General features: G+C 40.1%; 1 pseudogene; it reads right to left on the minus strand.

The window, feature by feature from the left end:
- Positions 1 to 8,103: 8,103 nt before the first annotated feature.
- LOC126950802 (serine/threonine-protein phosphatase 2A 56 kDa regulatory subunit gamma isoform-like) lies at positions 8,104 to 11,724 on the minus strand (annotated as a pseudogene).
- Positions 11,725 to 13,248: the final 1,524 nt, after the last annotated feature.

Below are 13,248 nucleotides of genomic sequence, written 5' to 3' on the forward strand. Positions count from 1 at the left end.
GCTCCCCAGTCCAATCATTCTCCCTATCAATTATTTATTGCCCCTCAATGGAATTCCTCTTCTACCTGCTCCCATAATCTATATTACCAGGGTACAAGCCCCCATTTTTTTTTCATAACTTTAAGATAATATAGCAATTTCTATAACTCAAAAAGTTTCTATTACTCACTGGGAAGTTGGGTGTTCATTCTGAAGGCTCCTATGTAGACACATTGAATTAATTTGTATGTCTTTTCTCCTCTTGATCAGTCTGCTTCATGCCAGTGATTTTTCAATGAACCTTTAGTGGGTGAATGGCCATAGCCCCCACAGTATGGCAGTGTGAGCAGGATGGTCAAAGCCATGCTTCTCTCCTGCAAGCTGCACTGAAGACAAAACAGGAACCTGGGTAGAACCTTTTTCAGCAAAGAGGTAAGAATTTCTTACCAGCCAGGGGGCCTCTCTCCCTCTGTGCACTCCAGCTGATGAGATGGTAAAAATCACTGGTTGTCTCCTCTACACGGTTTTGATCAATGGGAAAAAAGAATTTGTGTGACAAGTCTTGGGTTGTAGTGACTCTGGTGTACACTTGGTACTTGTGGTATGAATATTCATACTGTTTGACCCACTTCCCCATTTCCTCTCAGAAATAGCTTTTTCTGTTGCTCTTTTCCTTTGTCTTTTTCTTTCTGTATTTTTCTGTCATTAAGAGGGGTACCATAGGGGAGAACATGAGCCTTTAAACCCACTGTTCAAGGCCCTGCAGACTGATCAGTTTTCACAGTTCTATGTTGGCATCTGTAAAGACAAACTTTGCTGTAGGTTTCAGAAATAAAAATCAGATGAGAGTCCCCTCTCATCTTGTTTTATGTCCTTGAGAGCTTTACCTTGTGACTAGATGGGGATACCCTCTCTTTGTCTCTACCATTTGGAATGCATGAATTTTTTTTTAATTTTAACTTTTATTTTTGACACAAGATCTCATTCTATCAACCAGGCTGGAGTGCAGTGGTGTGATATTGACTCACTGCAGCTTTGACCTCATCGGTTCAAGTGAGCGTTCCACCTCAGCTCCCCAAGTAGTTTCGACTACAGGTACGTCCACAATGCCTGGTTAATTTTTTTGATTTTTGGTGGAGATGGTATCTCATTATGTTGCCCAGGCTGGTCTTGAACTCCTGTGCTCAATGTTGTAGGTGGGGCCTCATGGGAGATGATTGGATCCTGCCTCAGCCTCCCACAGTGCTGGGATTACAGGCATTACACTGTGCCCAGGAGGAGGGCATGAATTTTTGGGTTCACATCAGGGGACTAGTCTGAAAGGATTGGGAGTCCAAGACATGTAATATTTTAAGCAGCATACTCTTCACCTCAAGTGTCTCAAGCTCTTAGGGGAGTTTTGTCTTGAAAGGTTCCGTCTCTATGGGGCTTCTGTTGTGTAAAACAAAAAGTATCTGAGATAGGTCTCAATCAATTTAGAAGTTTATTTTGCCAAGGTTAAGGACATCCTTGGAAGAAATAAACATAAAATCACAGAAAGAGTCTGTGATCTGTGCCTTTCTCTAACTGTGAGTTTGAGGGCTTCAGTTTTTAAAAGGGAAAAGTGGGCTGGAGGGGAAAAAGGGAGGGTATGGTAATCCACATGTTGCAAGAGAAAAGGACCAGGTAGGGGAATTTATGTATTCAATTTATGTATACAATTATGTATTTATCTCATGATCAGTAAATCAGCACTTTACATAAGATAAGGTGAACATAGAGTAGCTGCCTGTGGAGATGATTAACGTTTTATCTGCAGCTATCTGCTTAGGAGCAAAAAAGGCAAGGCAACTTCTTACATGACTCAGCTTTCAGGATAATGTTTTTCTTTTGGCATAATGAATTGGGGCCCCAAGTATTTATTCTCCTTTCACATTGTCTTTTGTTATTTTAACTCTATTTCTGAGAGTAAGTTTTTGATGATCATGGGGACTGCCTCCTTGAAGCCTTCTCCAGGAATACCGCTTGCTTATGTAGAAAAAAACCTGGAAAATTACTACCTGGGCTTTCAAGAGGCTTTTGCATTGAGTTACTATCGGAACTAAGTACACCATTGAAAATAAAAAACATTTTATACATTTCTTATTCTAAATAATTAATGGGAAAAACAGAAATTTTAAAAGGACATATACTATAAAGTATATACTATAAATCAGCACTTTACATAAGATAAGGTGAACATAGAGTAGCTGCCTGTGGAGATGATTAACGTTTTATCTGCAGCTATCTGCTATATTTATCTGCTATATTTAAAGTATATATTTATATTTAAAGTATTTAAAGTATCATGGCTAGCCTTAGAAATTTTCTTGATAGCTGGGCGCGGTGGCTCAAGCCTGTAATCCCAGAACTTTGGGAGGCCAAGACGGGTGGATCACAAAGTCAGGAGATCGAGACCATCCTGGCTAACCTGGTGAAACCCCGTCTCTACTAAAAAAATACAAAAAACTAGCTGGGCGAGGTGGTGGGCGCCTGTAGTCCCAGCTACTCGGGAGGCTGAGGCAGGAGAATGGCGTGAACCTGGGAGGCGGAGCTTGCAGTGAGCTGAGATCTGGCCACTGCACTCCAGCCTGGGTGACAAAGCAAGACTCCGTCTAAAAAAAAAAAAAAAAAAAAAAAAAAAATTCTCTTGATAAAATTAAAAGACTGAAAAAAAAAGTTTTGACCTAAAAGTTAAAATCATTTGCAAGTTCAAAACTGCCTGCTCTAGATTCCTTCCGGGAAGATCAGTGGAGATCACTTGATATGGTTTGGGTATTTGTCCTCTCAAATCGCATGTTGAATGTGATTCTCAATGTTGGAGGTGGGATCTGGTGGGGGGTAATTGGATTATAGGAGCAGATCCCTCATGAATAGTTTAGCACCATTCCCTTGGTGATAAGTGAGTTCTTAGTTCATGCAAGATCTGGTTGTTTAAAAGAGTCTAGGACCTCTTTTCTTTCTCTCTCTCTCTCTCTCTCTCTGTCTCTGTCTCTCTCTCTCACTCTTGGCATGTGACATGGCCAAGAGAAGGCTCCCTATCACTTTTTAATCATCATTGTAAGTTTCCTGAGGCCTCACCAGAAGTAGATGCCAGCACCATGCTTCCTTTAAAGCCCTCGGAGCCATGAGCCAATCAAACCCTTTTTATTTATAAATTACCCAGGCTCAGGTATTTCTTTATAGCAACGCAAATACAGGTTAACACACCACCCCATGCTATAGTACAGTAGCTAAGTTTCTCCCATTTGACTAATGCTGCATGAGTTCAATACCCAGCCAGGGAATTAGTCTTTTCTGGTTTGGTATTTTTGTGGCTTTTGCCATTTATTGATCTTTTTTTCTTCCACGGACAGTTTCTGATTTCTTGTCCTGCGTTTTCCTTTCTCTGAGCTATCTCTAGGGTGATTCTGGATCGTGTAAAAATTGTTTGCCACCTCTTTGGAGATAACTCGTGCACCCATGATTAAGTCATAATTTTGGTTGAGACGCTTAGAAAGATACCTTTGGTAAAGAAACTCAAAAGCCAAAAATATCAGCTGTTGTCCTGGCTAAAATCTGGTAACAGGAGACTTGAAAGAATTGTTTTTTTAAAGAGCTCTGTGGCTAAAAATCAGCTTAATTAAAAGCTGATATTCAAGTATTCTCTCTCTCTCTCTGTCTCTCTTTCTCTATAAACATATACACATATATATACGTGTGTGTGTGTGTGTGTGTGTGTATTTAAAAGGCCTTATACTTTTCTTCCCTTTTTTTTTAATTCTATTTTTGGGAATTTTTTTTTTCAGATGACTGGAACCTTTTTAAAGAACCTATGTGTTTGGTTTCTATGTTCACTTCTTTTTTTTAAGAATTGTTCTTCAAGTTAGTTTTATTTCACCCTATTCTTCATATATTGTAAATTCTAACAGTCCAAGAACCCTTAAGAAAAACATAAAAAGGTGCCACAGACTCCTTTTCGGGAGCAGCTGCTTTTTTTCCTCAGGGAATCCCAAGCTGTAAATGGACATAGTCCTCTCAGATCTAAAACTGTTCTTTCTGAATTGTGTTATGTGGTCTTTTTGGCTTTTGGGGGGTACCAGAAATTACTTTGCATGATGCAAAAATAACCTTGGTGTGTGTAATAGTTAAGTAAGAGATGCACTCTTAGAGATGGCTCGTGGTAGTTACTTATAGTGAATGGTTATTACTCCAAGGTGCTACTTATTTTGTGGCACACTTGGAGGGGAAAAAAGGTGCTTTTGGGTGTTTAAAAGCTATGTAAACACCCTCACTCTCCAATAAGGGATAAGACTCCTGTGGGGGATGGGCTGATCAGAGTGGGCTGATTAGTGTTGAGTTGTCCACCAATCTTGGGAGAATGTCCCTGCAGTGAAGTGTATTATAAAAGCATTGCACGTTCACATTCCACTGTACTCCCCTCTTTTTGGGGACTCGAGATTCAATGTAAAATGGGATCCTTGATTTTGGGGCATCTGTGTTCTGCTTTCCAGCTTTGCCTACTTGTTACATATTTAAACATTAAAGCTGCATGCTTTCCTGGCCCTTTCCTTACTGAAAACCAGTTATCTACATAGGGAATAAGTTAAGTTAAAAAGCCAAAATAGAGGCAGAGCACAGTGGCTCACATCTGTAATCCCAGCACTTTAGGAGGTCAAGGTGGGAGAATCACATGAAGCCAGATGTTTGAGACCACCCTGGGCAACATAGTGAGACCCCACCTTTAGCAAAAAAAAATTAAAAATTAACTGGGCATGGTGGCATGCCCTGTAGTCTTATAACCAAAATGGAGGCTCAGCTGCTCACTGCCAACAGAGTCCATTTAATAAGGGTGAGGTCTGGTATAAAGAAAGCAATATTTTATTCCGAAGCTAGCTTAGGGGAAGAAGTCATAAGACTTCTTGCCTAAGGGTACCACTTTTCTTTTGGATCAGAAAGCAAGCACTTTTAAAGGGGGCTTAGCATTAATGGCACAAGGGGTGGGGGGAAGTGAGCAGGTGAGGGGTTGGCATGTTAGCTTAGTGCCGTATTTACCAGGTGATCAAGCCGGTGACTGTTGGTGTCTCCATGGGCAGGCATACTTTGGGTTGTAAATTGACTGTTATCTCTCCAGGCAACCTCCTGGTGGGTGAGGTTTCCTTTCCGGAGCTCCTAAGCGTATAGTTAGGTGAATTTGCCCTGTAGAGAATGTCTGGTGAAGGAGGGGTAAAAGGCTATTCAAATTTAGAAATTTGCATTTCTAAAGGACTAAGTAAAAAGTGGGGACAAGGAGGAAAAAGAGAAGAAGAGAGGAAAAAATAATTAAACTATTTCTTAGGAAAATGGGAGTACTTGGTTACAATTCCCCACTGCCAAGTTCCCTTCCATCTCTGTGAAATTGGGGTACTGTATTTATTCTGGCTACTTCCTGCTGAAAGACGGTGTAGTTATTGGGTGTTGGTATGGAATTGATCTGTTTGGATTTGGAAATATTTACGAATACCTGGACTTTACAGATGATATTTGCTGGACCATTATGGTGCAAGGTCTGGAAAGTCTCTGGGGAAAGTCCGTCTTGCATTCCCATACGGAGGGTGCAGCAGCATTGAACTCCACAACAGAGGGACATGCTTATCCTTGAAATCAGGGCCAATGTTACAGCCAGCTTTTGCTACCAGGATGGTACTGATCTGAGTCAGGACAATAATCACTGGTCTAGTGACAATGTGGAGTCAGACATAGCTTTGATTTGTTGGGATGTGTCTTGCAGGGCTATCTGAGACATTTCCCAAATTTACTGGGATGTGTACACAGCAGTTAGTCTTAACTATCATATAGGTTGCCCACTGCCCGTCATAATTGGATATAATGACAGGTTGGCTAAATATGTATTTAACAGGTTCCAGGAAGAGCTATGAATACTCATGAACCTAGTCATAAGCACTGTCTAGTTCTTGAGAATGGATCAGGTTAGTTAAATAGTTGCGTCCCATCCCGGAGGTGGCATTGCAGATGGGCTAGGCCTCTACATGTGATGAAGGCAAACAGATTATTAATAAGAGGCATTTCTATGGAGACAGAAGAAAAACAAAGGTTAACACTGAGCACAATTTATTCAGATGTTAGACTCAAAGCATCTTTAGTTACAGAGGAGGAAGGCTGTGGTAGTCTGACATGTCTTTCTCATCTCTATTACAAGGAATAATGCAGTAGTAATTTCATTGATTCCAAGCCAGAAAAATCTGAAAGCAATAATTTGGGACTTGAAGGCTGGATGGAATTCAGGATTCAGTCCAAATTGCAGAAAATAAAAACTCACAAACAGTGAACACAACTAGACTCTAACAACAGGTATACTATGGGTTTTTTTCTTAAACATATTTTTTTCTCTCTAGTTATTTTTACTAAAGACAAGTCATTGTAGAACCAATTTATTTGCATAATAAATTTCAGTCTTATGTGTGGCCTGAATATTTGCATAAAGTATAACAAGAATAATTACTTGCCACGTAGACTCTTTCTAAAATTGGTTTCGCTGGTAGTGTTTGATTCCTTTATTCCATAAGGAATCTCAGATTAGATTTTTAAAGCCTTGAGCCCAGTCATGGAGTTATCTGTACCTGCAAATACCTATATGAGTTGGGGGCATTCCTCTCCTTAAGACCTCAAGATAATTTGGGGCTCCTGGACCTGTCAGAAGGTGACATTCTTTACTTACCACAGGTGAGGACTCTATACAAGGACTGTGTAGACAAGGTATGAGGCCAATTTTCCCAAGGGGCTTTTATTGGCTCTGTAAGTCAACTTTGATTCCTTAAAGCAGTTTGTTTATACCTGAAAGTATGCCACTCTAGTCAAAACCTTGGTAAAATAACCAGGGTCTCCAATGGTGTCTTGTTACAACAGAAAAAAGATTCTTATTGAACTTGTGCAAACAACTATACTGCCATAAATTAAGTATACTTACAAATCGTTTTCAAATTCTAAGGAAACCAGGTAGAGAGAAAGAAATATGCTCTAAATTTTGCTCACCAGAGTGTACTTTTCCCAATTGTTAAAAGCTGCAAACAGTACAAAAGACGAAAAGTTTTCTGAACTCTGTAAAACAAAAGAAGTAGCATGTTTCAAACAAAAAGTCATAAAAAGACTATTTTGGTCTTCCATGTAATTAACTCCTGTTCTGCCTGACATTTATGAACACATTAACTCTCCATGGGAGTCTTGGAAGTTTTTCCCTCTATTCTAATTTCACAATTTTCAAAGTTATCAGAAACCTAGATTCCAGGGCACTTTTCAGAGTCCTATAGCTGATTATAAAACTGCCTTTGAAAAGAATCAGAGTGAAATAACAATTGGCAACTGCATACAGAGGGGTTTGAGCCTCCCTTTCCTCTGGGGATTGCCAGCTCTCTCCCTGAGCCTAACAAATAACTTGGCTCACTGCCACTCAGGCCTGCAAAGTGAGTGCCAGGCCACCAGGTCCTGAAGAGTACTGGGGCAAGGGGGCTGCTCATGGCAGGGTCAGGGGAAGGGCTGCCCAGGCCAGGTGAGGGGCTAAAGGCTCAGAACAGCTATGGTTAAAGTCTGATCACCTTATGGCACAAAATAATTTAACTTAACAATTATAATTGTTACTGATAATATATAGACATATCAGAATTATAGGACATATCAGAATTATGGGAATCTTATACAATTTTGGAACACAAGCTAATAATATATTTATATGAATATAACCCAAAGAAAGTTTAAACACCATTTTATATTTGGTAATGTTTTTTGTATGGTTTTAATATGCCAAATAAGCCAAATATGTCCCTTTTGGACTTTAGGCTACCTAATATCTAAAAGGGTTAGCCAGATCAAAGAAAAAGCTTAGAATTTGACTTTGGAAAGTTTGTCAAATATCAAAGGTTTAAACACTTGCTATTACAAAATAGAATCCCAGGTCACTATAAGTCATTTAGTTAGCCAAAATGATATCCCTCCTTCTCAGGATGAAGATATATTCCTATCTTATAAAAGCATTCAAGTAACACCCTGGACGTTTTCATGTTACGCTCTTTTTTAGTACCTCATGATTGGCTTTGGTTAGATTTTCTATTTTAACCCATGCTTCTTCCTGTTCTTTCATTTTTAGCTTCTCTTTCAGTTTCTCTGCTTTGAACAGTTAGGTACAGTCATTAAATAGCTTTTGGTTCATCTCCATGAAGAGCTTCAGGATGCTGGATATCAAGCCATGTATTGTCTTGTTCCAATGGGTCTTTGAATTGCAGTACAAGGATGGAAACGTGATGAGCAGAATCTTTGCTGCGTTGTTACTGATCAAGCTCATAAGGTATTCATTATTCCAGTAATAGAGTGCTTGCTCTGCCACCTGCCACCTGGAAGTGTGAGCTGGAGACACATTTGGCTAGCTGCCAGAAGAGAGGCTCCATGATCTTCCAAATTCCAATGGTTCAATTACATCTAAAATTTCTTCTAATTTGTTTAAGAACATTACTTCTTTTGGACTGTAAGGCTTTGGCCCATATTTGAGAAGTGTCTTCACCACTGATTCAGTGAGGGTGCTATCCTTTTCTAAAAACTGTACTACATGATATGCCAGCTGCGGATGGTAGACACTCAGAGATTTCACTTTGTGCAAAGGTATAGCACCTTGAATAAGAAAATCTGTGCTCTTCCTTTAGTGGTAAAACAAATCCATTAATTATACTTCCCAATATATCTAGTAACTCTGCTATACCATCGTGAAGCTGTTTCATAAATAAACCTATGAAATGTAATATTTATCTGTTTTCTTATGTAAGCTCTCAAGCCTAAGAATTTCCCACAGATTCTGCAAAGGCTTGTTTAAGGTAAAGCTCTCTCCCAGGTCAGGCACATGGCTTACACCTGTAATCGCAGCACTTTGGGAGAGTGAGGTGGGTAGATCACTTGAGGCCAAGTGTTCAAGATCAGCCTGAGCAACATGGTGAAACCCCATCTCTATAAAAAATACAAAGATTAGCCAGGTGTGGTGGCACATGCCTTGTAGTCCCAGCTACTCAGGAGGCTGAGGTGGGAGAATTGCTTGAACCTGGGTAGCAGAGGTTGCAGTGAGTGAACTGTAATTGTGCCACTGCACTCCAGCCTGGGTGAGAGAGCAAAATTCTGTCTCAAAACAAACAAAGAAAAAACTAAACAACAACAAAAAACCCTTCCCTTAGCATCTTCACTGTCAAAGCACTCTAAAAGCTGCAGTGCAAACTTCTGACCAATATATTACTTTGCTGTATTAGGTTGGAAACCTGGAGACTCTAAAAATCTTTTTTTTTTTTTTTGAGACGGAGTCTCGCTCTGTGGCTCAGGCTGGACTGCAGTAGTGTAATCTCGGCTCACTGCAAGCTCCGCCTCCCGGGTTCATGCCATTCTCCTGCCTCAGCCTTCCGAGTAGCTGGGACTACAGGTTCCCACCACCATGCCTGGCTAATTTTTTGTATTTTTAGTAGAGACGAGGTTTCACCGTGTTAGCCAGGATGGTTTCGATCTCCTGACCTCGTGATCCACCCGCCTCAGACTCCCAAAGTGCTGGGATTACAGGCATGAGCCACAGTGCCCGGCCTCTAAAAATCTTAAGAAATATTCATAAACAAACTGTAAATGAGGCCAGGTTGCTTCTGACATTGGTTTGTTTTTCTCTGGGCCAAATTCAGCTTCTGGACACTAGAAGGTGGTAATGTTTGAAACATGTCAACTTCAAACATATGGACTACCTCTGGGTAAACAGGTTCTGTGATCCAATTCCAATGATGGGTGATAAATTCTTCCGTTTCACTTAAAGTAGCTCATTGTACTTCCTTCCACTTTAGGTCATTTTGTGGATCAGAAACAAAGTCAAAGAGGACACAACACTGATGTAACTTCCAAATGAAAAGTGTCTCTGGATCAGCAGGAGGAACATCGTTTAAAGATGGTAGTGTTTGAGTTCTTTATTATTGCTCACGCTAAACCTTGACGAATTTTGCTGTTTGTCTTTCTTCACTATGGGCTGACAGATTGGTACATTTATTTTAGCAGATACTGTAGATGGGACAGCAACAAGGCTATTTTTCCTGAAGGAAATTTGCTCTGATCTTACTGTGTCTTGTCCTTCTTTTAAACTTTTTCCACTTTTCCCTGCTTTTGATGATTCTTTTTATTCACGTGCTGCCCCCAACACCCCGCCCTGGCCCCACCCCAAACACACCACCCCACCATTGCCTACTCTTCGAAGCTGCAGTGCCTCCACCTCGTCATCATGCCTCCCTGGCCACAACCACCACCACTGCCATGGGGGACTGAGTCATTCACTGTTCTCATTCCCCTTTTCTAGGCACCCAAAGGCTGCAGTAGCTGTGGTGGCAGCTCAGACATTTTTTAAAAAGCAAAAATGTTACTTGTTGATTGAGAGTAAACTCAACTTTCCATACAAGACCCAATAAAGACAGCATGAGGCTAACCTGAATCTGACTTTTCTCTCTCCCCCTTCCCTCTTTTTTTTTTTTTTTTTTTTTGGTTGTTTCTTTAAAAGGAAAAAAAAAATCTTTCATTATCTTTTAGTAAATGCATGAAAGTGTTGTTCAAAAGCAAAAGTGAAATTTCATCTTTGCATTAGTGTACTATTCTTAATAAAAGGCCAGGGGTGGTGGCTCCTGTTATCCCAGCACTTTGGGAGGCTGAGGTGTGAATTGCTTGAGCCCAGGAGTTCAAGACCAGCCTGGGCAACATGATGAAATACAAAAAATACAACCAAAAAAAACAACTAGCCAAGCATGGTGGTGCATGCCTGTGGTCCAGCTACTTGGGAGGCTGAGGTGGGAGGATCACCTAAGCCTGGGTGGTTGAAGTTGCAGTGAGCTGTGATTTCACCACTGCACTCAGCCTAGGCAAAAGAGGGAGACCCTGCCTCAAAGGAAAAAAAAAAAAGGAGGCCCAGTGTGGTGGCTCATGTCTGTAATCCCAGCACTTTGGGAGATTGAGGTGGGTGGATTTCTTGAGCTCAGCAGTTTGAGACCCATCTGGGCAAACGTGGTGAAGTCCCATCTCCACCAAAAACTACAAAAATTAGGTGGGTGTGGTGGCTTGTGCCTTTAGTCCCAGCTATTCAGGAGGCTGAGGTGGGAGGATTGCTTGAGCTCAGGAGGCGGAGATTGCAGTGATCCAAGCTTGTGTCGCTGCACTCCAGCCTGGGTGACAGGCTGTCCTGCAGAATTGAAGGAAATGATATAGGAGAAGACAGTACAATGGTTTCACTGGTGCCTTTCACTTCAAGGGCATTCTCCAGAGGCCGATGGGCAAACCAAAGTCAATCAGCCCATTTTATAATCGACCCATCCCCCATTCCATGCCTTTTAGGTGCCAATAGAGCATGCTTTTCTTCCTATTTAAATGCAAGAAAGAAGTACCAGCTTGTAGTAATGCCTACACACTGTAAGCAACTGCCATTAACCATCCCTAGAAATATATTTGTTACCTAGCTATTACGCACCAAGGCTAAAAGTTCTACTGTAATGCAAAGTAATTTCTGATGCCCCTAAAAGTCAAAAAGGTCGGGTAACACAATGCAAAACAGAACAGAGCCTTAGATTTTGATAGGGATCTTTCTACTCACAATTCTTGGAGTTCCATGAGGAAAACAGAGGTTTCTCCTGAAATGGTGTCTGCAGTGCCTTCTCTGTTTCTCCCAAGGAGTTCCAGGATATCAGAAATTACCTTAGGCCCTCTCATGTGAGCGTTGAGGGTAGCATGAAGACAGACAGAATTCAGTTGACTGGATATATGTATATATCTATCATATATAAATTATTATATCATATAAACATATATTAAAATTATATATGTTGTATATTATGATTATATATTATATATACTTATATAATATGTATATAATACATATCAGCATTTAGTTGGGCTGACTTTTAATGATAGAGCTTTTTTTTCTTAAAAAAACAAAAAACAAAAATCTTTTAAAATCTCTTATTACCAGATTCTAGCTGGGAAAAACAGCTGACACCTCTGGCCTTTAAGTTTTGTTTTGTTTTGTTTTGTTTTCCCCCAAAAGTATTCTCCCAAGTGAAACCAATAAGCTTTAATGAAGGTTATGACTTAACCATGGATGTATGAGGTATCTCCAAAAAGATAGCAAGCAGTTTTCACAAGATCTAGAATTCCCAGTAGGGTGGTTCAGAGAAAAGAAAATTCAAGAGAGGAAATCAGAAGCTGTCCATGGAGAGGAAAAAGAATCAACAAATTGTAAGTCCCATGACTACCATGGAAGTAACCAGAAAGGACTTACTTCCAAAGCCAGGAGTTGAACCTAGGCTGCCAATGTGAAAGAGCAAAGCCTTAGCCACTGAGTTAGCACAAGGTGGTTGCTGTTGCTTTTTCCAGGAGTCTAGAGCAGTTACTATTGAGCTTGCAAAGGATTTTTAACTATTCAAGAGAATTGAGGCTAGACATGACATTATCATGTGCCCTTTTTAGATATAAGGAGTCAAAGCCCTATGACTTAACGGCAGAAGTACTTTAAAGGCAATACAGAAAGTTACATGGATCCAATAACCTTTTCAAATCCATAATTTGAATAAACTTTTAGATAACTTTTGAATTAGATGAAAGTATTCTTTTTCTCAATAAGAACACATCTTCTTTGGCACATTTGATATAAACCTGGGAAGTAATAAATCCTGAACTGCCTGTCAGATACTAGCATTTTATAGATGCAATATTAGCATTTTATAGTTCACAATTTTGGAACATATTTCCCATATAATCATTTCTTAATTGGAAATGATCCAAATATTCAATAAGCATCCAAAATAGGCTAGGCACAGTGGCTCACGCCTGTCATCCCAGCACTTTGGGAGGCCAAGGCAGACAGATTGCTTGAGCTCAGGAGTTCAAGACCAGCCTGGGCAACATGGCAAGACCTTGTCTCTTCCAAAAATACAAAGGAAAAAAAAAAAAAGCAGGATATGGTGATATGCACCTGTGGTTTCAGCTACTTGCGAGGCTGAGGCAGAAGAATCACTTGAGCTCGGGAAACAGATGTTGCAGTGAACAGAAATCACTCCACTGTACCCCAGCCTAGGTGACAGAGCAAGGCTCTGTCTCAAAAAAAAAAAAAAAACAAAACAGATTTAAGATTTTAAATTATACAAAAAGTTTATTTTTTCTAAGCATTTGTCTCATTTATTTTCTCATTTTTAACCATTTTCTCATTTTTAACCATTTTCTCATTTTTAAACATTT

Source organism: Macaca thibetana, chromosome 3 (assembly GCF_024542745.1).
Source record: "Macaca thibetana thibetana isolate TM-01 chromosome 3, ASM2454274v1, whole genome shotgun sequence".
Taxonomy (NCBI): domain Eukaryota; kingdom Metazoa; phylum Chordata; class Mammalia; order Primates; family Cercopithecidae; genus Macaca; species Macaca thibetana.